The following is a 27886-nucleotide window of genomic DNA, read 5'->3' on the forward strand; positions in this document are numbered from 1 at the left end:
AGTGTTTCTGGCTGCAATATTATTAAAACTCGAGTATCGTGCCGAGAGTCTGCGCGTGTGCTCTCGCTGCTGAGATAACGAACAGCCTGTATTCTCGTTAGCAGCCATGGCAGCCGTTAAGATAACAACGAGACACGACATTCACCGCGAACGCCCGCCGTGGAAAGAAGATTTAAGCTCGTCTTAGGACCAGCGTAAGTTTCATAAATTAATCTTTGGGATGAGAGAAAGAAGGGAGGACATCGCCATAGGTATTAAATCGGGGCGAGCGAGTGTAATTACATTTTGATACGTAATTTAAGTTTGAGCTTTAATCGCGTTCCAAAGAGACTGCTCCTCCTTCCGTAACAATAATAAATTTTGAAATTAATCAGTCGACAGAATTGATTCGGTTTTGCTTCGCTGGATACGACGACATAAATAAGTTTAATGAAGTTGTATAGAGAAAATCTCTATATATTTATTAAAGATATTAAAACGTTAGCGAAAAAGTTTTATCTCCGAATGTGTGGAATAATTTAAGATATCAGATATATCGATGATTTTAAAATACTGGCTTGATCGAATTCCTGATTTCCAAAGTAGTAAAGACAGAAACGTGGCGTTATTATATGATGATTAATATGGCGCCACGAAGATAAGATCTTTCCGAAGGAAAAGCGACTCTGATTAAATAATTAGCCACGCCTACTAAATAAATTGAAATTTAACATCGCGTTAAACAGTACAAGCGCTCGTATTTGCATATCACACCACCCACCGGCTCATTTAGATAGTCATGACTTAATATTATCGCTCTTGGTAAACTATCTTCGCGACATTAAATAATTTAATTGCATGCTAATGAATGTCGACTCTGCTTGCTTGTAATGTAAGAAGGGAGCACGTCTAAACGAGGAAATATATCCGTAGCACATTATTTGTTATATACATAAAAGCTATTTAGCATTCGTATTGAATTATAAGATCGAGAAGCGAAATTGCTGTAAAACGTACACGAACTTTATTCAGTTTCTACGTCGAATCTTATGCTTCACGTGAAACTAGATGGATAGCGAACAATAATATTTGTCGAGTTTTGTTGAGCGCGCGTCGAAAGCGTGTCCAGAGTGACAGCGACGTTGACCCTGCTCATTTTATAAAATATGCCGTACAAGATATTCTCCTTTCTCAACATTTCACGTTATTACAAACTCGAAACACACGGAAAATGCACATCTCTGCAATTGCTCGTTCCGACGTTGCACTCGGTATATCTCTCGGTGACGGCAGTAACGTTTCCACGCTTAGTGAACTCCGGAATCGGTCCTGCCGTCTGACCCCACTCACGATCTCCACCCCTCCCCCTCCCCTATTCGGCAAATCCTCTGCCAAATCTCGTACTCGACATTTCCGCGGGAAAATACGGACCCCTGTCGACGAACGATCAGGTCAGAACAGTGCCACACGTTTCGAGATTTTCACGGTGACGAATGGAGAGTTCCTCGATCCTCTCCTCTCGATTCCCCGAGTATCTCGTTTTCACTCCTTTTCCGCTTTACTTGTCTGCTTCGCATCGTCTACTCTACTTGTCCCCACCGTAAGCTCCTTCACTTTGACTCGTCCCGAGGGATAAAGTCAGCACTTTCTTAGAAGCTACACTTTATACGTGTGACGCGGATTCTAAATTAGATAGTGATTTATTGCTTATCGGGGGTTTCTGAATTCTTTGTGTTAGTGCTACGTGTTGCGAGTAATTTGTCTTTATAAGCCTTAATAAGTCTTTCAGTACATTTGATCTTTTTATCTTTAATTTAATTCTTCGCTTTAAAATTGTTACATATTTGGCTCTTATTCATTTATCTATTTTTTTATGAGAATATAAATTAAATTATAATGATATAAAATCTGATCAAATAATTATAGCAAATTCCTAAGAAGTTGTATATTTTTTTATATAAATTTAGAGTTCACTTTGCAGTAATGAAATATAGTTTCATCCACAATCAATTCTTTTTATCATTATCAATATCGGAACGTTATCGGGCCCATTCTTTTTCCGAAGATTATAATCATACTATTCGCTTGTATGAATCGCGTGTTTTGGCAACTGATTAGCATATAACGAATCTTTTTGTTTCAAATTATTATATTTTGGAGATCTTAAAATTACACAATTCTGTTTTTCTTATATAAAAATGATAAAAATCGCAGGTGAAACACGATCACTTTACGCTATCTTTTTCTTTTTATTCTATCACCGTCTCGGTTTTATTTCTCTCTCTCTCTCTATTTCTCTGTTTCTCATCTGATCTACAATTCTTCTCCTTATTTTGGTCTCGCGTAGCTTTGACATAAGAATTTATTTTCTCGCTATACAGGGAATTTATTCGTAGAGTCCAATTGATATGGCTATAAGAAATTCCATGGGCAAGTGTCAGTGGCGTAAGTCTTTCGATATTCAAGATTATATTTTTGATCTCAATTTATATTCCCGCTACACGTATTAATTTCACTGCTAAAAAGGAATATTAACAGTACGTAGCGTGACATTAAAAAAAGAATATTGCAGAAAAAAATAGCTTCAAAGACAGAGACAAATTAATCTGATTATAGAATTTTTTTCTCGTAGATACTAATTTTGCTGCTGTCCTCTATGTCGCTGTTAACTGTCTACTCGGCGTAAAATGAAAATCTCTCGCGGTTTGCAAAATATATATGGTGATGTTGGGCAATGTATCGCATCGGTATAATAGACGGTAGATACGTCCGATGGCGTCGTAATTTCACGGCTCACTAACGATCGTACTATCACAACGGCCCACTGTTCGCGTGGATGCGCGTTGCGAGAGCAGTCACGGACAATTATTGCACGCGCGAAGGGTATATATTGCGACAAGCCACTTTTATACGCGACCTTCGTGTCATTGCGTGACACAGAATCACCATCCTACGCCTGGCAAAAATAACATTTAGCGCTGTCAGAAATTACGATATTCGATCGAGCGCATAATCATGACCTCTCTGTTCTATATCGTGTATTGATTCACTCACTCTCTTCAATCCTACTTTGATATATTTGTGTCTTAACATGATTTTAATTATGCTTGTATGAAACTATCGGTATAACGGGTATAATTATGCAAAACAAAATTGACTTATTACTTAATACCGGATAATACTAGAAATAATCAATTTTCTTCGTTTCATTGAATTTAATAACCGCCTATTGTAATCCTTCGAGACACGGTTGTCTGGATAACAAAACAACTCACGGTGAATTTTTATACCCATTTACAGGCAGCCGGCTGACTGATATGTCGTTGGATACGCGGTGTGGTCGGGTATATATTAGAAACTTCCCCTGTTTGTACAGTACGCGTGACCATGCTGCAACGATACGCGTTTCAACTGTATCTACCCCCGACACCCAAAGGCTTACCCCGTGTTTACTTTAACCCCGATGGCACCCTCGGGCAAGGGTTGCCTCTCAAACAGAATCGGTCACCGAGACGATCCCACCCTCCGTGACGCACCCTCCTGGTTCTTCCACTCTGTCAAGACTTCGATCTGTGCGGCGCGCAAAGCGAAATTTCACGCAGTATTAAATTAACACGCCGGCGCTACGGCGAATTCCTAACGTGACTGAGCCTCGGTTCGGTCGTTGTAGACAGATTGCTCGGCATCGGAGGGGTGACTTGGATCGCCGAAAGTAATTCGTGCGTTTATTTCGCACGGGTGCGCCCGTTTGTTATTGGGGAAGGAATTCGGATACAAAAAAGATACAGATGATGAATTCCAAATAAGTCGAAACGATTGGCTTCTTTCTTCTCAAATGATTAAGTGTCAAATTTCGAGTAATGCATTTAAGAGAAATAACAATCTTTTTTCGTAAAATACTGTTACACAAAAATATTTTCGTAATTAAACATATAACATATTTAAAAAATCTCTTGCCTGATATTAATCTGAACGTCATTTGAAAAGTGCATTTGTATAAATCTATATTGAATTGATAAATTTATTGCGCCATAAGCATTTTTAAAACTGATGCTGCTACGTTATTAACATTCTTTTTTTCTCCGTCGTATTAACTTGTTCGATAACGATTTTTATCTCGATGTAATGAATTCATAAACACGATATTCGAAAGAAAAAAAAAAGTAGTTACCGGTCGCGCGCGATTTATCTACCATGACTGCGGTGTAACGAGAGCGATTTAGAATCCTCTAGATGAGAGATATTCGCGGCATACGTGTTAAATCCGGTCATGAAGCGTATCGACAGTGTTCATCGCAAAACTTAATCAATATTATTCCGCCGCGCGATAAACCTGCTTCGGTTGTCGTGCTGAAAAGCAGCTTCGGTTCGACCTAAGGGAGACATTGATGAGTCGCTGTCGTCGTTGCTGTCGACTTCGCACTTGAAGTATCGCATCGTCGATCGCAAAAGGGAAGTGTCACGCTCGCGCTTGGCCAGTTCATTATATCGTATTAATGGAATATCATGAAATTGAATTTCTCGAGATGCCTTTGTATCACTTCATAAGTAACGTCTTTTGATGCGCACTGACAGCAATACGGAGACTTTAAATTTAAAATCATAAAATAACATCAAATTTATATTTATTTAAGATTGTTTTAAATAAATTTTAAAAAAAGGATGAAATTAAAAATCACAAGTACAAGGTTTAACTTTTTTTATAATATTAAAGTTTATATTTATCAATATTTTTTTGTATAATTAAAAATATTATATTAAAATAAAAATATATATGTAAAAATTATTTAAATAGAAATACATAAAATGCTTGTAACTTTCTCGATGTTAAACATTTTCTATAAGCTGAAAAATATTGCAAGCTATTCGATATTCGTGAAATAAGCGTGTATATACGCGCGTGCATATATCCATGCTCGCACAAGCCGTAATAGGTGCTTGAACTCGATACCAAAGTGCAAAGCTTTCCTTGCATACTCGGCACACGTTAGCATATTCATTACCCGCCACTTAACCGGGACTTCAACCTCCTGGAGCTTGCGGTGGGATCAGCACTATTAGTGTCTCTCCCTCTTTTCTCCGTCCTTTTTCTTTATGTTTCGCTCAGTCTTCCTCGCTTATAACCTCTTTCGTCGCCTCGGAACATTCCTTCTTCTCGCAGTCTTTGTGGTGTTTGCTTTGTCTAATCACAAGTGGATTTGTAAGCCAGTCTGCGAGAAGGCGGAAGAGAGAGTAGAAAGCGGATTTGCTGGCGAAGTTACAGAAACGTGCTTCGCAAGTTTCGTCTTTCAACCTTCTCTCCTTCTCCTATTTTCCTATTTATAATCATTTCTCTTATACTCGCTAAAAACAGGTTTATTTTAGTAAAAAATAATTTTTATAACATTTTTGTATTTAATATTGACACTTTTTTTATCAAACTTTGTTTCACTTTGATTTTTTCTTTTGATCGCTCACCTATCATGGTTGAATTAAAATTCTATTATTATGGATAACGATTTATTAAAAGATCTACAGTCATAAATAATTTTATATATGTTTTGCAATAAAGCTCTCTTAAACCGAAAAATTTATGTCATTCTCTTATACTTATATACATAGGATGGCTAACTAGTTTCCTAAAGTTATATGCGCAACAGCAGTTACTCCAGCGGAAGAATGTAGAGCGACAGAATTTAGTTATAATCCAGTTTCGGGCTAAGTTGTAAGTTTGTTAGCAAATTGTAATACGTTTGACTCTGCTAGCAGCGCTTAGTTATTTAATCTTCCATGCGAACGTAAGACTTCTCGGTCATTCCAAACAGACGATTTCATCTATGTGAAATAAAATAAAAAAAGTTTATTTAGTTGTAAATAACATTTTATAGTCTCTTTTTTTTTTAAATTGCGTAAAAGATCCGTCACGATAAAACTTTTTACAATTTTATTTTACATCCTCTTGTAACTTCATACAGCTCTAAAAATCTATTGAAAAAAAAAAAATTTTTATACATTTTCTCTCCTGTAGATATTATTTTATACACATTACGCAAAAAATTGTTTCTATCAGACAATTTAAATTTAATCGAGAAAGATTCTTCTCTGGCAACATTGAAAATTGAGCGACAATTTGCAAAAATGAGCGACATAGAAGATGTGAAAAGCGTATCTAATTATCGCGTTACTCGAGCGTGTACTTGCCTATCTTCTTTTAATTTATCTTCGCGTGTTCTCTTTTGCACGGGACGACGTTGTGTAATAGGGTCTTCGTAGCTTTGCTTGTAATCATTCTCCTCCATTGCCTTCGGTGCATTCGCAACGCATTTGAGATCCACACGCGTCTCGTACTCCGTCGCGTTATAACACCGGATCTACTCGGGATTTTAACGAAGCCCCGGTATAAAATCCTATTGAAATTAAGTCCCGCTACGCGCAGACTTAACAGCAGTGGCGAAACAACGTTGACGCGACCGTTACCCTCGTCAAGAAGATAATTTGACAATTGTAGGCTTCCTCAGAAAAACTGTCTCACAAAAATGCTGTTTTTTCAGGAAGCACAAATTTTCCTAATTTTTTTTTTTCTTTTGTGATGAGTCTTGAAAAAAAAAAGAGCTCGTTAATAGTTGCAATTTTAAACTATTACTACTCTAAAATAACTCAACATTAAAATTAACAAATTTTGCAAATTATAATACTTTTCTAATCAGATATTGGACTGTAATAAAAATAATAATAAAATGATACATTGAATAATTCTTGCATTGTAATTTCTATAAGCTACTCACAACACGTATTAGATGATTTTTAACGCAAACTATGACTAGTGTGCAATTAGATCGTTAAAAAAATTATGTCCCTAGATATCGATTAATGATTTTCATTTTCATTGAGTCTTTTTATGTAATAGATTCTTTGATAAAGTTTATGATAACAACAAGCGTGAATATCGATGCGTTTTGCTACAAATTATGAGGAAGCACAATTTCGTTAACTAAAAAGGGCCGCCGCTCATATAAGATTTGGTTAATCTGATTAGAGCAATTATCGTACTCGGAAATGGAGTCAGCAATCTCGGAGGTCTCCTACGAAAGGTACAGCCTGACATAATCGTTTACGTGGGAGGCGGGTCCAATTAGAACTCGGATAAGATGCTTAGAGTAAACTTTCCTCGCGGGAACCGTTCGTCTTGGATTTTCAGAAAAGATCGGCGGGAGAGCTTACTGTGCTGAAACTTCGACTATTTTCGAGTAAATCATCCCCCGAGAGTACACGATAAACAGCCGTGAAAAATGAGATTACGAAAAAGAACGGTAGAAAGTGTAAATGAGACGAGAAATTTAATTGATTTTGCGCATTAATTGTTGAAAATATGTGCAGAAGAAAATGGATAATGAGAAACGAGACGTCGGCATCGCGAATTATATATCAATCTCGTGTCGTGGAATTCATTATTTCATATTGCATGAGGCGAAAAATTCTTTAAGATCTACTACAAACGAAGAGCTGTATTTATATTATTATATTATTATTTTGAATTATCTTTTTTAAATATTAATTTGACATATTGAGAGAAAGAATGAAATAATGATTTTCAAGTTTATTTTTAAAATTTTTCCAAAATCAGTAAAGGAACAAGATTGTTTTTAATTCTATTTACTTTATATTTTATTAATAAAAAAGAGAGCATATTTATACTTCCTAGGCTCTGTGTGTATTTAAAAATATTTTTTACAAATCACGTCTTCTCTTTTCAATTTCTAGGAAATACATTGAGGAGCTATTATCAACTTTAACAGAGCGAATATTAATAAACTCACGATAGTCCCGCATACATAAAATTCACGTGTCGTCGCGCGTAGTTCTGCGTAAGACAACGCGTACGTCCCGCTGACGCTTTTTGTCTCTTTCTATATTGTTTCGCACTCTCTCTTTCTTTCCATCGACTCGTTTTATTACTCACCCTTAGAATCTCGCAATTATCGCCAATACCACCGGCGAGCTTTACGACGTATAACCGAAGCACGTCGCCCGCCTGCCGCAACCCTCCCATTTATTACCGTCATGCGCATTTGCATGCGAATGTACTCGCCAATGCGCAAACGAATAAAAGCCGAGTTTACTGTTCGATTAGCGGGTAGCCGCGACGCGGGTCTCCGCTGTACCGCAGCCGGTGACGACCCTTCAACCTCCTATTACCTACCTATTATCTATCCTGTATAACTTTCAGGCGGGTCACGTAAAGGTGCCCGTTTAAAAGATATCGACACGCGCATCGGGAATATATAAACAATGTCCAATATATGTTGCTGGTTTATTTCTAAACAAGTATCGATTATTTGAGACTGATGATTTGTCGCTGCAATCATATCAGATTATAATATCCTAACGAGAATCATGCATGATTCATGTATTGTAATATCTGTCAAAAAAATTTTTTTTTGCACACATTCATGTTTGCGGGAAACAAACTTGTGAAACATGTCAACAATTTTCTTTTTAGAGAATTTGTGATTTTATAAATGATTAAAAGTTTGAACGCGAGATCTATCTTTACTGGAAATAAGTGTAGGTCAGTTTATATCATTCTTGAATCTATAAATGTTTTCATAATAATGTAATTATTACATCAACCTTTTCTTAGCGTATTGATAATCTAAGACTATTTAAAAGTTATTTTTTAATATTCTTTTTTTTCATGAGAACCTCATCTATATATAATTAACCTTTACTCCGTATTGTTATTTTTGGCGCCTTCTAACTGTACAGGTAGATCAGCGTATTTTCGACAAGTTTATTAATATGTAAAAGTGTTTTAAAAAATGTATATACCTTCTTTGAACATTCTAAATAAAGACTAAAACAATAAATTTGAAAAATAATTTACTTAAATATATTATTTTATGATTATTTGTTTTCGAGAAATTGGCGTTGTTAGAAAAATCACAGACAAAAATGATCCATCAGTACGGAATAAGAGTTAACTTAATGGGAATCGTTCCTGCTTACAATTTATATACGATTACAGTGTCGTTCGCATTATTGTTCGCTTTATTGTTCGAATCAAATAAAAATAGAGACTACACAAGGCATTCTCGCGCAAAAGGATGTCTTGGAAAGCAAACCGCGGCTCGTGGTGCACGTAGAACGAAAACATAGAACAAGGAAGGAAGGGCGGTAGATCTTTCCCTATACACCTGGCAACAAGACATTCCGCCCGGATGTAACCTCCGCGATGTATAACATCGACAAAACGAAGAGAATCAGCGTCAAGAGGAGGAGACGGTTCGGAGGAGAACCGTCGAGAGGAGAGGGAGAGAATAGAGAGAAAGGTAGCGAAACGCGCATGAGGAGCTAAGAAGCACATTATGTGCAGGTTGCAGGCTCACCTTTGTTTGAACACGCAGTCTCTCAGCCTCCTTCCTCTCTTATCTCCTTCTCTCTGCATGTCCCATTCCCTCTCTCTCTCTCTCTCTTTTTCTCTTTCTCTCTCACTCCTTCATTCCTTTTTCGCGGATATAAGCACGTTTATGCTCTTATGCACCGAGATGGGTGTGTGCGAGCGCGTATTTATGCGCTCTGCCCGCACCCCGAGGGGGTTACGCGCGCGATTTATGCGTGTGCGTGCAACGACGTTGGTGCGCGCAGTGAAATTTATAAACGTGACGCGCACACATCTCTCCGTTGTGTTGGGGAGATACCTTTATGTCCGAGGAACATCTTGCGCGAGTTACAGATGAGTATCGGCAAATATACTTTCTCTCTCTTTTTTTCGTCTGGAGGAATTTTCGCGATCTGTGGTTTATCGATTTTCTTACATTAGATTCGATTTCTTCGACCTTCCGTAGGCTTTCGATGCACGTGAGATCTTTATTTATTTAAAGTTTGGGTTTTGTTAAAATAGAGATAAATATATAGCGAGATACAGCTATTATATATAATTTCTTATTAGGTTTATAAAATTAGTCTTATTATAAAATTTTTTTTATAAATTATTATGACATTACATATGAATACATCTTGAATTTTTATATGCATATAAAAGACGTATCGAGGTAAATTATATAGACGAGTATATAGATGAGAAAAGTTTTTAAATCTTACATTTAAATTTATATTTCATTTTTAATATTTTTTAATTTCTCCTCTCTCTCTTAAAGAATATAGTTTCGCGGGTAAATGTTGATTTTTACAAGCAGAAGATAAAATGTGACACGATTATCTAATGGATACCACATAGAGTAATTTTGAATAGCAAACGTTTTAAATCTGCATGCCTGCACACTTTAATTATTTTTATCCATTCGTTAAAAAATGAGCTCACCTTCAAGGCTGTTTTTTGGACATCTGCGTCGATCGCGGCGAATCTTCGCAACACGCGATGGGGCGATAAAGTTTACCCGCGTTGTTATTCGAGTTACAGCTAAGAGGGGATAAATTATGGTGAGATATTAATCCCAACGCGTGAGAGGATAAAGAGATTTAAAGTCCGCGATAATGGCTCCCTGCTTCTTTTTTTATCGCTTACAAATTATGTGCTTGCATAACGCTCGTATAACATTCTGAAATTAACCACCGCGCCGCGTCGGGATTTCTCTTATAAGGAAAACATCATTACAATTGGCAAAACAGTGGCCGCCGCAAACCGGAATCTTCTCCTTGAAAGACAAGCGCTCTCGCACACACACACACACACACACACACACACACTTCATCGTCGCGTAGAAATTTCGAAATACGACCGCGAGAACGCGTGTTTATTCGAGCGTATTACATAAATATTGCGCGACAAGTGTACGAGATTATTAATTGATATGAAACAAGAGCAGGATGGATGTGTCTCGCGCTGATCGCTCTATCTCGCTCGAGATCGCGCAAAGGATCACTCGTCGCAAAGGGAACGGTTAATGAAATTAATCGACCAGAACTTGGCAGCACACACACACACACATACAAATATATATATATATATATATACATATATATTATATATTTCTGTGACTTCGATCGCGCGATAATAATTCCAATTTTACTCGTCGCCCGCGTTTATCGCTCTGTTGCGTTTATTACCGTTCGTTCGTAACTGGTCGACGAATTTAAATTTAATCCCCCTGAATCAGACATCGATAATCGTTGAATGGCACTGTCAGATACAATCATGTAAATCGTGGCAATAAGATTAATAACGTGGATTTCATCTCGTCACCTTTCTGTACGCTCATTCGCTACGATCGTTTAAATATTTTGTTTAATATACTATTTAAATACTTGTCTTACTTTTCTCCCTCTACACTCTTCCGTTAACATTTAAATCTATTATATTTAATTGCTGTAGTTAAATAAACGAGAATATATTTCAATCAAGTCTGAAGTAAAATTAAATCGACGTGAGAAGTTGGAGATTCGCTGTTCTTTCGAAGACGTATTATATATTTTTATAAGATGTCACTTTATACCTGATGTCTACGCAGTTGCATGGCATCAACGTGACAGCCGCGACGCGTTTCAAAATGTGTTATGTGACACGAGCCAATCCTGTCACGCGATACGCTCAAAACGGCTCAATTCACTGTCCGAGAGTCAAGAGCACTTTGGCTACTGATACCCAGGCACTTTGCTTCGTCATTAGCACCTACGAAAAAAAAAAACCTCGGCGCGTCCGGCAATCCTGAACTTCACTTTCACGTCCGATGCACTTACCCGAGTGCATCATCTACATCTCGGATATGTTTGCGCGAACCGGGTGCACGTAATTGCGCGCATAATTTAAGAGCACGACACATGGATATATGACTACCGGCAGAAATGTTGCAGAGAAGCGACCAATGAATATACATCCCTCGTTCTCTCGGAGAAAAGAGAAAAGAGAAACGTTTCGCGAAGAAAGCCAAGAGAAAGACTGCTAAAATGTATAAAGAGCTACGCGGAAGAGCAACGCGTGAAAAGGCGGGGAGCGAATCGGTGATGTAGTAGGAGACGAAGCAAAAAGGAATGTAAAAGCGTACGGAGGTGATACAGTGACGAAGAGAAGGGCAAAGGAAACGTCGGATAACGAAGGAGTTGACAGGGGAAACGAACGCATATATCGCGAGATGTATAGAAAGGAAATGAAGGCGCGAGGAGCGGAGAAAGGAGAGACGACGATGAGAAAGGAGGAGAGAAAGAAAAAGAGGAAGACGACAGAGAGGTACTTTAAGGAAACCGATCTGTCCATTCATCAGACGACGATTAAATTGATAGCTCGCCGCCACGCGAGCGTCGTCCGAGACCTCGGCCGAGGCTTCGGTTTTCGATGCCTTCGGCTACAAAACTCTGTGTCCTCCGCTTTCTCTCTTTCCCTCGCGTCTGTGGATTTCTTTTTCGCCAGAGGTTTAAATTATTTCCGAAAAGAAAAGAAAATGTATTTTCTTTTCCCTTCGCCGATGCCGAGTTAATTTATCGCGCAATAATTCGATCGCGCGTGATCGATCGAACGTATCATCGCCGAGAGGGCAATTAATGCGGCCGCAAGTTACTTTAATTGAAATGACAATTAAGATGATACCGCATGTAAATGTTGGGTAATCTCTCAATGATTCGTGTTACTTTTAATTTATGCTTGAACTGAGATTTCCATTTTAAGAAGCAATTTTTTCGTCGAATCTAGTGTCGTTTTTTTTATTAAATGCTGCATACACGTAAATACAGCATCATGAGATTGTCCAATACTAAAAGATAGTATTTATCGAGACTTAATGGAAGAGCCATTTCTAACAAGAAAGACATCGTCACAAATGCGCCTATTATCGAACACTATGTATAAGGTTTGTAAGCACTGCGAGCCTCTCTTCATTCTATAAATTCATTTGCATCGTTTAAGTGTTAAAGCTCATAAAACTTCTCAAGACTCAATGATATCGCGCGACGATTTTCGAAGCTATCTTCGAGCGCGCGTTAATAGATACATGTATATGACTCTTCGCTCTTCTCCTCCTTCCATAACAATCATTTTTCTTTTCGACCCGAGCGCGACTAGTCACGGACTGTGAATGAAAAGAGGGGATATTACGAGTTCCCTCACAAGCCACTTAGGATCAATTAGCGCGAGGCACAAGTGGGCGAGACGAGAAAAAGAAGGAATTCGAGAAAAAGCGACGGGGAAACGGGGCAACGTGAAACGAAACTTCGGACCCCATGAATGGAGACGTCATCGCTCGTAGTTTTGATTAGCCGCGAGTAGAGTGGCTGGAACACGAGACGTTGACGAGTGAGAAGGGAATCTGGACGAGCCGAGGTTTGCGACGAGGGAGCTGTTGCTGCGAGAGGAAAGAGGAGAAGAACCCGTAATAAATACATGGGAGATGTAACGGGGAGGGCGAAACCTGATAGCCGAGAGCCTACTACCGATGTCTGTGCGGTGTCGCGTGGCAAAGTACTATGACGTTCGGCAGTTGAAAAGTCAGAGATGCTCGTCGAGTGCTCTCGCGATTATTATACATTCATTCCTTCCGCACGATTGAGTTTTTGCGGTGCAAATGTTTTACGGCACGGTTAGTTCTTAATAGATTTAGTTTCTCTAAACTACCAACTGGCTCCTTCATTTGTGACATTGAGATTAAAATATGCGGCATATGAAAAGATTAATTGAAATTAATTAAATAATAATGGTACAAAAATTAAGAATTTTAACTACTTTCTGCGATAAAAAATTCGAACTATTCGTCATTTTGACAGATCTATTTTTTACAATAGTAAAGGATTTACCCCTTACTCCATATTGTTATTTTTGACACCTTCTAACTGTACAGGTGGGTCAGCGTATTTTCGATAAGTTTATTAATATGTAAAAATGTTTTAAAAAATCTGAAAAAATGTATATACCTTCTTTAAATAAAGACTAAAATAATAATATTTGAAAAATAATTTACTTAAATATATTATTTTATGATTATTTGTTTTCGAGAAATTGACGTTGTTAGAAAAATCACAGACAAAAATGATCCATCAGTACGGACTAAGAATTAATATTAAACTAAAATAAAGTTAATAAGAGACATAAAATATGTTTATTTTGCTTTTTTTGCACCACGAAAGGTGAAAAAATGATTTAAACTGTAATATAACATGTATATGTTACATTTTAATTATTGTAGAATACATATTAATTTAGATAAGATATTTTAAATTTCTGACTTTTCGCTGGATGATGATCTTATGTGTCGAGAGGGAAAAAAAATCACTTTCAATGTTAAACTCTTTAAAGAGGCTACCAAGTTTTTGCTGCGTCATGATACTTTTCTTCGACACATACAGGATGCATCGATACGAGAGAGAGTCGAGCGGTGCTCGGATCCGCCTTAGCCGACGGTTTCTTAATGCAAATTTGCGGTCCTCCCGAGCGATCCATACGAGCGATCCGCTTCTGGCGTCGTGATCTCGCGCATTTACTCGCGTTTGAAGCGCGCTGACGAGGAAAGGGCCTCTCCAACCGGTCGATCCCCGGGTGTCGAAGACGAGCTGCGCCGTCTCGAGAGTTAATGACACAGCCGGCTAAGCTGAAGCACTTTGCTGCGATGCGGTATCCATCATTCTGTGTCGAGAAAACGCATCCTCGAGAAAGCGCGGATCGATAGCGGGAAGGTCGGTCGATTACAAATAATTGGCGCCGATCGCGGTTCTCTGTCTCTCTCTCTCTCTCTCTTTCTCCTCGCGCAACGAAAGAAATCGGCCAGCTCTTCGTGTAATTGGCGGGTTGGTAGCGGCGTGGATGATCACGACGTATTTGGCACGTAACCGAAAGGCTCAATTTGTCCAACATCGATGAACGTCTATCTTCTACCGTCGTATAGGACACAGTGAGATTTATGGCTCAAGGAGAACCGAATTGTGTTGTCGAGCATAGCGAAATTATTCTGGGTATGATTATTGATAATTGATGGGTGCCGATGGCTGACTATTCGCGAACGATTGAACAAGTATTCTTCTTCTTATCAAGGATTGATCGATTGATCTTTTTCTTATCGAATAATTTTTATCAGTAAATAAATAATCTTTCGTCAGTTTCAATTGTATTATATTCTGAATTATATTTTTTCTAATGGTAAGATATTGTTATTACATTTTGCGAAAATATAGATGTAATTAAAATAAAATTTTAATTTTAATTAAGTTTTTAAAAATCTGTAATCTTTTCGTCAAATCGATAATGTCCACTTAGCTGGTATTTTTAGCGAAACCATGTAAGGAAAAATTATTTGCCTTGGGAAGATACTCGCCGCATAAACAGTTGGCGTCTGTTCGAACCGGTGACGTAAGTCATTAATATAATATATCTGGACAGTATCGATCAAAGAAGAGATTCTCAGAGAGAAAAGAAAGATAATTGATAAGAAAATACATTTCTTCTTTTCTATTTATTTCTTAAAATGCTTATCTATTGATTGACACCATTTGCTTTCATTAAATCAACCAATTAAAATATTAAGAAATGCTTTTAAGTTTTTAGCATTCAATAAAAATATTTATGAGATTTAAAATATAAATATATGAGATCGAAAAATATTGTTTTCAATAAACAAAAAAAAATTCCTCAATATTTATTTTACGCATACTTATAGTTTTATTTTCGAATCGCGAATTCAATTACGTAATATTCATTATTCTGCGAGCGATTTGTTAATGATCGTATAATACTTCGATGAAAATACCGTAAAAATTCGTGAGTAATCTAATATAAATATACTTCCAAGCCAAGTTCTTTTTACTGTCTTGCTCGAACTATCTCTTTTCCTTTCTTCAGAGGAACGATTTCCCTTGTGAAAATACAGTCGACGATGAATCTAGATTTATCGAGAGACACTCAGGGGTGAGTGTTGGGTTTCAATTAAATATGATCGATGAACGGACCCTTCTGTCGGTCGAATTTCCTATGGATACCGAGACTAGCGAGGGACGCGAGCGATAAATATTTTCGTCCGCTATTTGTTTGTACGACGCGCCGACCGTGCACTTTTCCGCGCCAGACTGCAGTCGGCCAGGCCCGGGCCTGTCTCTGCAGGCGCCGTAAACGCGGAACGCGTTAAGGAAATTTAACCGATGCGTGCAAGACTGCGTCGTGGCATGTATTGTGTGTGTTTAGATTCGACGGTGATTTAATGCCGACACGCGTATCTGCGCGCGAATACGCAACGCATATATCCAGCTCGCGTTGCATCTCGCATCCCGTTCTCTCTTCGCATCTCATTCGCCTATAAATTCGCGGCGCGAATGCCGTCGGAGGAAAATGGAGCAAGGATCTGAGGATATTTTCCAGTCGAGCTCTGCGCAAACACGCGTAAACTTATATATTTTTTTTTTTTTTTTTTTATGCCGATCTCACGCAAAGTATCATCTCGTGTAGTAAACATTTTCAATTTCTTTGCAACGTATAAAAGCACGACTCAAGATGCAATTGCTTGTTAGACTGTCCATTTTGTCAAATGTTTTTTTTAATTTTAAGTATTATGTAATATATAACATTTGGATTTAATAATTTTAATTCATAAAATCCTATGAAATCAGATTTTAGAACTTGTATAAATATTTTCTTAATTTGAAGAAATAAAAAAGAATTAAATAAATAAATAATGTCTAAACATAATTTCGAATTTTCTCTTTACGGAGACTAAATTTATAATATTTAGCACAATTGTAAATTTTTCTATTGTTTGCTAGTATAATTAACATTGTAATAAAAGGAAAGCAAAAAAAAAATAACTGAATTGCGTATAAAAATATTTATCTATATGCTCTCATCCCTTTTAATTTTTATTGGAACTTGGAAGTTGATGATATATTCGCAGGAGAAAGCCGACCCCTTTTAATGCAGTGTTGAAACTGTTATCACAGCAGTTATCACATAATTCTCACTATATTACGATTTCAGAGTGGAGCGCGAATTAAAAAATTAAATTACATACTAGTGTAACAATAAATTAAATTTATCAAAAGTATCAGTATACTTATATCATATTATCACCGTAAAAACTTTTTACTTTTTCGTATAAGCAAAATAATTAAAAAAGTAATAATTTTTTACTCCAAACACATTGCTTATATAACGTGTACTAGAATTCGCGCCAGGTTTACCTCCGAAAGTACATCATACATCATCGAAACTACAAACACGTCGGTTTAATCCGTAGAATCTCAAGTCGATAAATTAAAAGCGTAAAAACGGAAACGTCAATTCTCACGCACGCCACCTCCCACGTTTAAAAATTGCTCAATATATTCTACTCGGAATGTTTAACGAGCTCAGGTTCGCTCATATGTCTCGTCCGTGTTTTGCGAGTTCAAGAAGAGGAGGACATGTGACGGTATCCAGATGCCGAGATTCTGAAATACCAGCGACAACTAAAACTAAACGGGAGACATTCCGAGACGTCGCGACGCATACGGAATCGTAACGACGCAATTAACGCAATGAACGCAATCTTGTACAAGGAAAGAGAAAGAAAGAGAGGGAAAAGACAGGGACGGTACGGGTGATTTCGTGTGAGTGCAGTTTTGTCCCTCGGGCTGTACCACCTGCTGGCTGGCCATTCATAAAACCTGCTATTATACGAGCGAATTCGCTCGTAAACGTGGACAAATGAGGGACTAATCCGATATATCAATTGGCAACTTCCAATAAATTCGATTATTAATCGGCCGTCCGGGACGCGCCGGTCGGAGAGGTAATGGGCCGCCGCGATAATTTATATAGGTTCTTATCGTCGCTCTGAGAATCCGCCAGGGCGTATATTTTGTCGTCGCGTTCACGGGTTAATTAGCGATGTAGCGCGAAATTGGCCGAGCGCGAGAGATTAGAGCACCGCTTCTTGCTTCTCGCGGTTAATTGACTGCCGAAACCTCTGCTGGCTTGGTGAAAACGATCCGAACCAGCTGCGATAATGTCGCAAACCTTCGCTTTTCGGGAACTTGTGCTACAAAATTATTTTTAGTATCTCAGAAAACGTGTTTACTTCGTCGTTTCTTTTTATTCCACTTTTTCTTGCCAACTTACGACTTTTAGCACTAAAATATATAAAGAGATAAGCAATAGCAATTTTTTTTTTGTTTCAATCAATGCTATATTATAAAAATTTGTACTGTGAAATGACAGTCTCTAAAATCGACTAATCATTTTCTTTTAATCTTCATTTTAGATAATTTTTGCGGTGCTTTCAATTAATGGGAAGTATTATCATCATTAACAAATCGCTCGCAGAATAATAAATATTACATAAATGAATTCGTATAAATAAAACTATAAGTGCTAAAAATAAATATTTCAGGAATTTTTTTTGTTGAGCGAAAAAAATATTTTTCGATCGCATATATATATTTACATTTTAAATCTCAGGAATATTTTTATTATATGTCATTTAAAAGGACTTTTTAATATTTTAATTTTTCCGTTCTAAACTTGATTTTAGAAATTGATTTAAAAGAATTGACAGCTTGAAATTAATTGTAAATTTGACAAGATTAAAGTTTTTCCCAAATTATTTCTTAAAATATAATAAAAAAATAACATATGAAAATTGTCGCGGGACAAAGCAAGATGTTACGTAAATCTGGCGTCTTTGTTCGTTCTCTGAGACAATTTTTTTTATGATTCTGAAATTATTAATAATTTATGAATTTTTCACAAAATTATACATTACAAGGTTCATGTCGCGCGATAGAAAACACAGTTTCAATTCTTTCGATACAATGAAAGAGATAATTCAGGAGGTTCGTATCGTAATGCTAGGTTGGCGCGGAACATTTTCGAGAGTATTTACAGCGTCGACACAACGAAGCGATCGATCATCGCTTAATGAGTAGCGAAGCAAAACAACGCGAGTGATGAAAAATGAAGTAATTAGCAGTTCGAAGAGATCGCTTTATTCAAATTCCCTCTTTACACGACGCCAAAACTTCTTGATCGATCGATCAAGAATCTCACATCAAACTTAATCAAACACAATATCTTATACCCTCTCTTTCCCGGAAATGTCACGCGGACTAATACTACTATTACAAGATTGAAATGTCTCGTGGTGCAAAAACGAGATTGATAATATGCAATCTAAAAGATACACTCGATGCCAATTGTGGGAGAAAGTATAATTACAAGAAGCAAATGAAGCGTTGCAACTTGCAGCGTATCGTTTTTTACTGGAAAATCTAGCCGGAAGCAGAACGACACTTATGCGTACTCGATTTGTATCGCTTGGAATGCTTGACAATTAATCCCTCGAGAAGTTGCATTTGTCAAGCATTCGTGAGCACTTCTGAGCTCTTGTAATGATAAAACTCTCTGAAAGATCATACAGAGAGCGATACGCAAATACATATCTGCATCTTTCATATATGTCTGAGAGGAGAAAGTCATCAAGTTTATAACTCTTTGAAAAATATGTCATCATTGTATACCATGATCAGTTTAAAAAAAAACAGCTAAATTAACGGCTTTCTAAAGTGTGAAAATCATTTAAGTGCTTCTTGCTTATACATTAATATCTCTACAGAATTACGAGTATGCTTTTAGCAAGTTATAAACGAGGTGTAAATTTGGAGTTACGAGCAAATCTCTGAGATCAAGTACATTTATAGTTTGACCTAGAAATCTCGATCGTGATTTTAATCTTTAATAAATTTTTAAAGTCGATTTTACTCTCATATGAAAATCAAAAATTTTCAGATTCCAAATTATAAGTATCATTGGAATATATAAAGTTTTTTGTGCAATCCAGACTTTTGAATTATTAATAAATAATAATAAATATATTTTTTTACTTAAAAAAATCACAAGCGATTGAATTTGAATTTACTTATTTAGTATTTTAATTATAAGATATTTAATTGCCTCGATCACAAATCCCAGAGAAAAACATATTCAATCACAGAAAAATAAAAAACTCATTTGTTTGATATTAAAATGAAATTTATAAATTACCGCTTATATAAAAAAATATATATTGTAACGAATCAAAATATTGCAGTAATATTGAGATATACTTACAAAAAGAAGTTTACATAATTGACTTCAACGATCAAAATATTCAACATTCAAAAATTAATCCCCTAATGCCAATTATTATCGAGGCCAAACTCCAATTGTCAAACAAGCTTGATACGTTTATGGAGATTTATCGACAGACCCTTGATGAGGTGTGTTAAAAAAAATTGATTTCTATATAACGCGCAATAATGTTGCCGCAAGAGAAAAGTCTGGGCGTCAAGAAATCATTCCTGAAATTGAATATTCGCTCTGCTCTGGCAGAATCGTGAAGCGAACAAGGCAGAAGAAAACAAGGAGGAAGAGATCGGCAATCCTCGGGCGCGATAATCCCGCGAGAAGATTTCCTAGCCTCCGGCGCGACGGCTTCGTCCTTCCTCCTCTCTTGAAACGAACGCGTGTCAGGAGGTACTTACAGCCGATATATCTCTCGAATCGAATGGAGAATACGTGTTTCGCCTTCGCCTCGGGACTGATAACGGGCGTCGCAATCGGGTTTGAGGCGATTTGCAGACACCGATACTTAACGAAGCTAAATTGTCAGAAAAATGTCGCAGGCGTATTTTGTTCCTCCCTTCGACTCTGGCTTTCTTCTTGCTTTATCTGATTTTACGCAGTTTTTGGTATAGTTTGTTTGTCTTGTTCACTGGCACGTTGCAATTACGCCGATTGATTAATTTTTACTTTATTTTTTAATTTCACAAAGATTATATTGTCTTTATACACAACAAATAGTTAAAATAAATCATTATAATTTGACGACAAAAAAATAATTTAATAATTATTAATTTAAAACCCATTGTATTTTGTTTAGATCAAAGATCATTTCTATCAAAGATCACAATTACGTATTAGATATTTCAATAATACTTTTGACTCTTTTAATATTTAGAAAAAGAAAGCTCTTTCATTAAGAATCGAAAAAGTCATGTTGAATATTAATATAGTTAAATTAAACGATTATTTATCAAGCTTTATTCGAGCGAGTTTCTTGAAAATAAATATTCGAACTTATCATAGAAAAACAGTGAGACGCTTGGAAAAACGAGATTTTTCCAAAGCCTGAGTTTTTCTTGAACGTTTCAAGCAAACAGATTCTGTTTGAGTAGAATTTGCCACCGCTCAAAGAGTTTCATTAAAGTAAAGTAAAGAATAAATTAATAAATATACCGTCAACTTATTACAATTTTTAAATTGGAAAATGAGGAAATTAATATTTGTAATTTTAACGAAGATATCTCTCCGTATCTTGCGTTGCAGAGATTCAAGAGATTTACTTGGACTTTTTACTTACATCACATGATTATCTTATAATTTCTGCAAAAATACCTTATACATAAAAATAAAAAGACATCTGATATTAAAGAAATAGAGAAGCTTTTCTTATCAGTAAGAGGTTCCCGTTTAGTTACTATATTAAAATATTTGTCGTTTCCGATACACTAACATATGTGTAAGCAAATAGATATATGTGTTGTAGACTACGTATTAAACTCGGTGACCAAACTTTGAGAAAGTGTAATAGCTTTGAACACAAATTACATGGAGAACCGGTTATTTACATGCGAAGCCATGAGCATCAATAATTTCGCTCATCCCTTGCTATCGAAATTGCCAAACAGTGATCTAATTGTAAGACCTAAGTCTCTAAACTGCCGCGATCAAAATTCCTCTCCAAAAGTCACTTCACGGACAGTAGTTTTTATGCAAATGTGTATTATCAATGTTCATCAATTTCCGAGTAAAAATATTCCATGATATTTTCACACTTTTTTACCTAAAGGAACTTTTTAACACGCATTTCAAATTTTTACTTTAAAATGTTAAAAAAATCAATCGTTTATGTATGTCATTTTCTCACATGTAGCTTTTTGCAGTTTAAAAAAATAATATTTTAGATTTCTTTTAATTTTAATTCTAGCGGAATGAAGTAAATAAAATTATTTTGTAGATTGAAAAGATGCGTAAAATATTATATTATTATATTATTTAATTTGTTAAATTAGTTTTGCTGTAATTTTTAATTTTTATGCAGATATGATATTTATTATATAACAATTTTATGAATATTAAATAAATTAAATTTTTTAAAAATTATATTATTAAATAAATTCTTAATGTATGTGCGTCCTATAAATTAACGTAGATATAAATTAACTTATGAAAGTTATATAATTGAACCGCTTTTAAATTCGATATATGATATATGTCCGATATATATCTTGCTAAAATTAACTAAACTGAAAACGATTTGCAATCGCAGAAAGTGGCAGATTGGACAAGATTGTCACCTGTGAATGTCAGTAACGATGCCTCTGTCGGCTGATAACTCTTTACACACGAGGATCGAGAAACAGAAGAGAGACTAGACGAGCATTCTCGAGACCAATTACCGCGACATATCGCACACGACGGGGTTCCTAACATTCGCGTCTTTTATCCTCTGTCTGTCGCCTACGTGATTTCCCTGTCTATCCATTTCGAGAATTTCAACTCAGCCGCCAATTTTCACGTGGCGCACGTACCTAAACCGTACGTCGGCATGTGCTTGCTACCCCATCGAGAATATCGAATTTGCGATTCCAGGCCGCGACGCAACTTTTCGCGCCCGCGTTGCGTCCCAGAAAAGTCCGCAAGTCGCGCCCGAGACGCGCGCAGCAACTCGATTTCGTCGGAAGAACAAGCTCGGAATAATTTTTCCATACTGCCAACTTGGCCGCATATACCACCTTCCCGCAATATCGGTCATATAGACAGCTTGTGTTATCTGCGAAATATATCGACACGTATATAAAACGAGAGCATGGCGCGCGAGGAATGAAAAGTTACCTTGCGTGATCGACTGTGGTAAATTCGCATATTCTGATGCCGCAGGCACGTCGCTGAGTCGCCGACATTTTCTGCCGAGATTCCTTATTTTCTATTCTTTACGATATAGTCAAATTGACATATATGTCTGGAATATCAAATTCTTCAAAAAAAAAAAAAAAAAAAAAAAAAAAATGTACGGGACAATTTCATAACATTTTTTTCATAAGATTGCACAAGTTAGCAAAACATTTAATTGCGTTTTTTATATTTAAAAGAATGGAACGCGAGCATCTTAATAATATAAAGTAAGAATATAAAATGTTTGCAAATTCTTTGCAAAATTTTCGAAATTTTTTTTTTAATATTTAATTATAAGAAAGTTATTTCTTTTCATGTCTTCTCACAGTTTTATCATATCTTGAACTATACCGACTACAAATCAGAAAACCTGAATTTTACATTAGTATACGAATATGTTATTTTATTTTTATAACAGCTATTTTAAACTAGAATAATTAATAAATTTTTTGTGCGATTCTGCCGTAGTTATAACGCATTATTGCGTTGACGATTCGACAATTTGGCGTTTTACTTGGCGATCGAAGAAAACGCGCGCGATTAATTGTGATTCACGAGAGGATATTATGGAAAATATCAATATAGAGGAGAGAAAGGGTCGTGGAGAGAGAGAGAACCTTTGAGGCCATTGACCAGAGGAACCGTACAGAATCCGCGTGGAGCTTGCAATTGTTCGATTGTCCCGACGCATACTGTGGCTTTAATTTCACGCTCGTCCACGATGACTCATTTTCCCGCGCGTTTTAAAAGAATTATTATTATTAATATACTAATCGTCATTCGCAGCCTCTCTGTTTAAACATTGCCCTTTTTCGTGGCGAAACTCGTTTCAGAAATTGTGACATAAAAATTGGACAATTATTTACGTAAAGTTATATCATCAACTGTTTCATCGAAACAAAAATATACAATATTATCGTTCATTTTCTCTATGTAATTTTATATAATTATAATGATAATCTTATGCTAATTTAAAATCAACCATTTCGATACAGAACATTCATTAACCAACATGCGCTAATTCACATGCATTTTAATAGTAATCCTGAAAATGTCGTATTTGTATAATGGATGTAGGATTATCTATGCTGCGTACACACTTTATATAATTGAATAAAATTGCGCACGCGCGAGAAGAGACATTATTTACATAAGAGTTCACGAGCTCTATAAAGACTATAACAAATCATATTTGTCAAGCAAGTAGTTAAAATATTAAAAGATTAAAATTAAAATATCAACTTCTTTATTCCTCTAAAAAAATATATCTATTGATATAATATTTACAATTTTACACTCAAATTATTAAAAAAATTGAAAAAAATGTAATTTTTTTATCGTAATGGATATCGAATATTGAGGGAATTGGATATCGATAACATACAAAAGTACGGTTTACGTTACTGTAACAGCCGAGCTTTAATTCCACACGGGAATTGAAGATGTTGCAAAAAACGTTTAACCAATCGCTCGCAAAATTACGCCATGGCAATAAGGGGAGAGTTAATGATGATAGCATCGGGTAAGGGTAGCTCGGGGGATGAAAAAAGCCGAAAAGGGGATGCGAGTGGATTTTCCGCTATATGTTTTTATACACCTATGCTCGGCATTACCTCAACGAACGAGCATTTGTGCAATGGCGGTTAACGATCACGTTATCTCGAGATCGCCAATTTGTGATCGCACGGCACCGGTATTTGAGTAACGAGGAGTCTGAGCGACGCGCGGCGTGAAAGACTATATCGTATATAGAGAAATGTCGTTCCCCATAAATGTCAAGCATAAACGACGGCCTTAGGCGAACCGTCTCCGCTTGCATCATTCTCCTCATCGTCCAACCTTATTTGCGCATCGCGGAGTCGCTTGTCAGAAATTTATTCGCACGTGCATAATTGCAGGCTCACCGTGATTAAGCTAATCCGCAAGAACGTCGACCGGTTAATTTTCAAAACGAGTCGTCATCAAAATCGCGTGACGTGACAATCGAATTGTGATATATTCCTAGATATAAATCCGTTTACTTTCACATTTAAAGTGACATATGTGCGATAAAAGAAACAAAACTTCGCGAAATCTCATGTAGCGTCATAGTGTGTGTGAGAAGCTGGCGTTTCACTTCATAGAACATTAATCGTTGAGAATGTTCTATCGATTGTAAATAAGATTTCGTGTTATTCCATAATCATTTTTAATTTCTAGCGAGTTTTATGCGTAAAAATTATTACAATATTTATTAAACAAATTAAATCGCCCGAGAAGCCAAACGCACAAGTATCGAGACGCTAATCGTGTTTCGATAGTTCTATCAACTTTAAATGAGAATTTGTATTATTCCGTAATCACTTTTAATTTTTAACGACGGTTTTAAAAAGTATTAGAATATATTATATATTTATTAACCAAATATATTTATATTAAACAAATTAAATTGTCCGAACGTATAATACGAAATCTCATTTAAAGTCGATAGAACTATCGAAATACGACTAACATTTCACCTTGGCATTTATAAGTCCGGTGTCTTGGACGATCTAACTTGTTTCATAAATATTCTAATAATTTTCACGCATAGAAGAGTTTGTAGAATTATTAAGCGCTTAAAATCTAGCAGAAATGGTAGAAAAATCGTCGAAGAACAAAGTGAAACGTAGTGTAAACTTGGTGTTTCGAGCCCTTTTTTTTTGTTTATGGCCTAGAATTATTTGTTTAATCTATAAAGAATTCTAGAATTATTAAAAATAAAAGCAAAACTTTCAACAATTAATGAATTCCCATGAAGTGAGACGCCAGTTTCACACACAGTGTCATATGCTTTGATTTTATCAACGAAGAGCACGTGTCCGATTAAAATATGATTTGTGAATCAACAATAAATTACGAGCATAGCATCAGTGGACTTTTATTTTGCATTAATGTCGCGAATAACAAGAATTACGGTCATTGTCACGGTCGTTTTTAACTCAGGATATTAATTCAATATTTCCGCGTGATATTGGCATTTTTTTTTTACGAGGATCTCTTTTTTACGAGCAGAATAAAATGAATTCTCACACACGCGTATCTTCATCTTTATTTCATAGCAACGCGAGAAGAAGCGCGTTCTCCACCCGCGGGAACGCTCGCGTTGCTTCGAAATATGTCTCTTTATGCGAGAGAACTGGTCGTTGGCAAGCGGTTCGGTCGGGATATCCGTCGAGAATTATCACGAACAGTTCGCCCCAGGGTAACTTTGCACAAACACGCGCGCTCTCGCGCTCCATTGCTTACGCTTACGCTATCAAGTCGGTCGGAAAGGCGTAGGTTAAAGCGGACCGGGATACGTTCGCGGATCCAAATTGTGCGCACGTGTTCGCCTAATGAGATGTGTGCATATACAGCGAGAGAAATTTATCGTTAATTTGGATGCGCGAGTGTCTTCAAATCCCGCGACTCGCTCGTTGCCGAGGCGAAGTTCACTAATGCAATATATCGGATGAAGATCTCGTTATACCGGCGGCATTAATTGATACTACGAGTCACTAGTAAGACTTTGTACACGATACGCTTGACGTGAATTAAATATCGACGAATGATATCGATGATTATTTTTTATAAAGTGTATCTTTTCTTATTAATATTAGTATATTAAACAGTATTCGAAGTATAAACTGTCTTTCTTTAATCTATCAAGCTATAAGGCTTTGAATTTAATTTCAATGATATAATTGGAATTCCTATTCCAGAGAGACTCTAATTAATGTATATTTGATATCCACCTTTCTTTACGTTGTAGATCAAATAAGTTTATGTCATTTTAATGACATGTCGTTATGTCGTTTTAATGATACACAAATTATGATTTTCTAATTAATTATAAACAAAAAGACGTAATTGTTCGACGTGAGTCGACATGTCAAAATATCTGTAAATTCAACCGGATGCAGGAATTATACATGGGAATACGCAATTCATCCGAAATATTACTCCGTAACGTCATATGTAGAAGGCTCACGGTCCTGCATTTAGGTATAACGAGGAGCGGCGTACACAATACACTCTCGTTCGCAGCGTGCGTGTGTGCGAAAAGCATAATGTGTCGGAGTGGTGCAGCCACATGGCAGCCAGCGGGTTCTCCTCACGTAAGCCTGTTTACATAAGTCCGACCCGGGCTCGTCGTCGTCGTCGTCGTCGTCGTCGTCGTCGTCGTTCTCTGCAACTTCGCGGCCACAGGTGGGCATCCCATTCGCGCGTTTCACGCGTACTCCGTACAACGAAGAGCGAACCGGATAACCTGTTCCCACCCTTCCCCATATCCCCTTAAGGGTCCACCCGGTACGCGTGTGTATCTCACGGGGGTCATCTGCGCCGCTCTCGACGACGGAGGACACTCGAAAACTCGAGAGGAGAGGTATTCCGCCGACGACGACGACTTGCTCTAAGCAAGAGAGAATGCGGACAGAGAACAGAGCAGGTATGCGCGATACAGCGCTGAATTATCTGCGCTCTTGGGTGATGGGACTGATAATGAGACGTTGCTCGAGAGCTTGGATGGGTAAAGTTCAACGCTTCAATCTCTTTGCGTGTACATATGTGTATGTATAGATTCGATCGAATCACAATTTCTCTTTTTAAGGAATAAGCGAATTAAAAGTAGCCTCTATTTTCCCTCTATTTTCAATCTCAATTTTCTCATCGATTCTAAAGAATTTTGTGATAAGCTATATATAAGATATATTTGGGAATAATGCTCTTATTTTGTATCTCATATAGGCAATAAACAGTTTCTTTAAAACTTTTAAAAAGAAACATTTGACAAAACTATAAATATAATTTCAAAAGAGAGTGACCTGTACAGTATCAAAACAAATATTAAATTGAAAATTGTTATTGAAAGTAGAAGAACAATTTCGATCTTGAAAAGGTATATTTAAAAAAAAGGACGAGTAGCTTTGCCGTTATTATATTCGCGAAAATGTTTACGATAAAAGCGAGCATTGTTGCATCCTGCGCAAATTCGGAGATTAATATTGATTTAGAAAATTCTAGCGATATGGC

At 36.6% G+C, this 27886-nt stretch overlaps 2 protein-coding genes across 4 annotated transcripts in view; one reads left to right on the plus strand and one right to left on the minus strand.

Annotated features, from left to right (window-relative positions):
* Window positions 1-27886, plus strand: part of LOC140668705 (netrin-1) — a 184152-nt gene that overhangs the window by 90765 nt on the left and 65501 nt on the right. The window lies entirely within an intron of this gene.
* The window catches only part of LOC140668707 (uncharacterized), a 122499-nt gene that overhangs the window by 69608 nt on the left and 25005 nt on the right, over window positions 1-27886 (minus strand). The window lies entirely within an intron of this gene.

This window comes from Anoplolepis gracilipes, chromosome 8 (genome assembly GCF_047496725.1).
Source record: "Anoplolepis gracilipes chromosome 8, ASM4749672v1, whole genome shotgun sequence".
Lineage (NCBI taxonomy): Eukaryota > Metazoa > Arthropoda > Insecta > Hymenoptera > Formicidae > Anoplolepis > Anoplolepis gracilipes.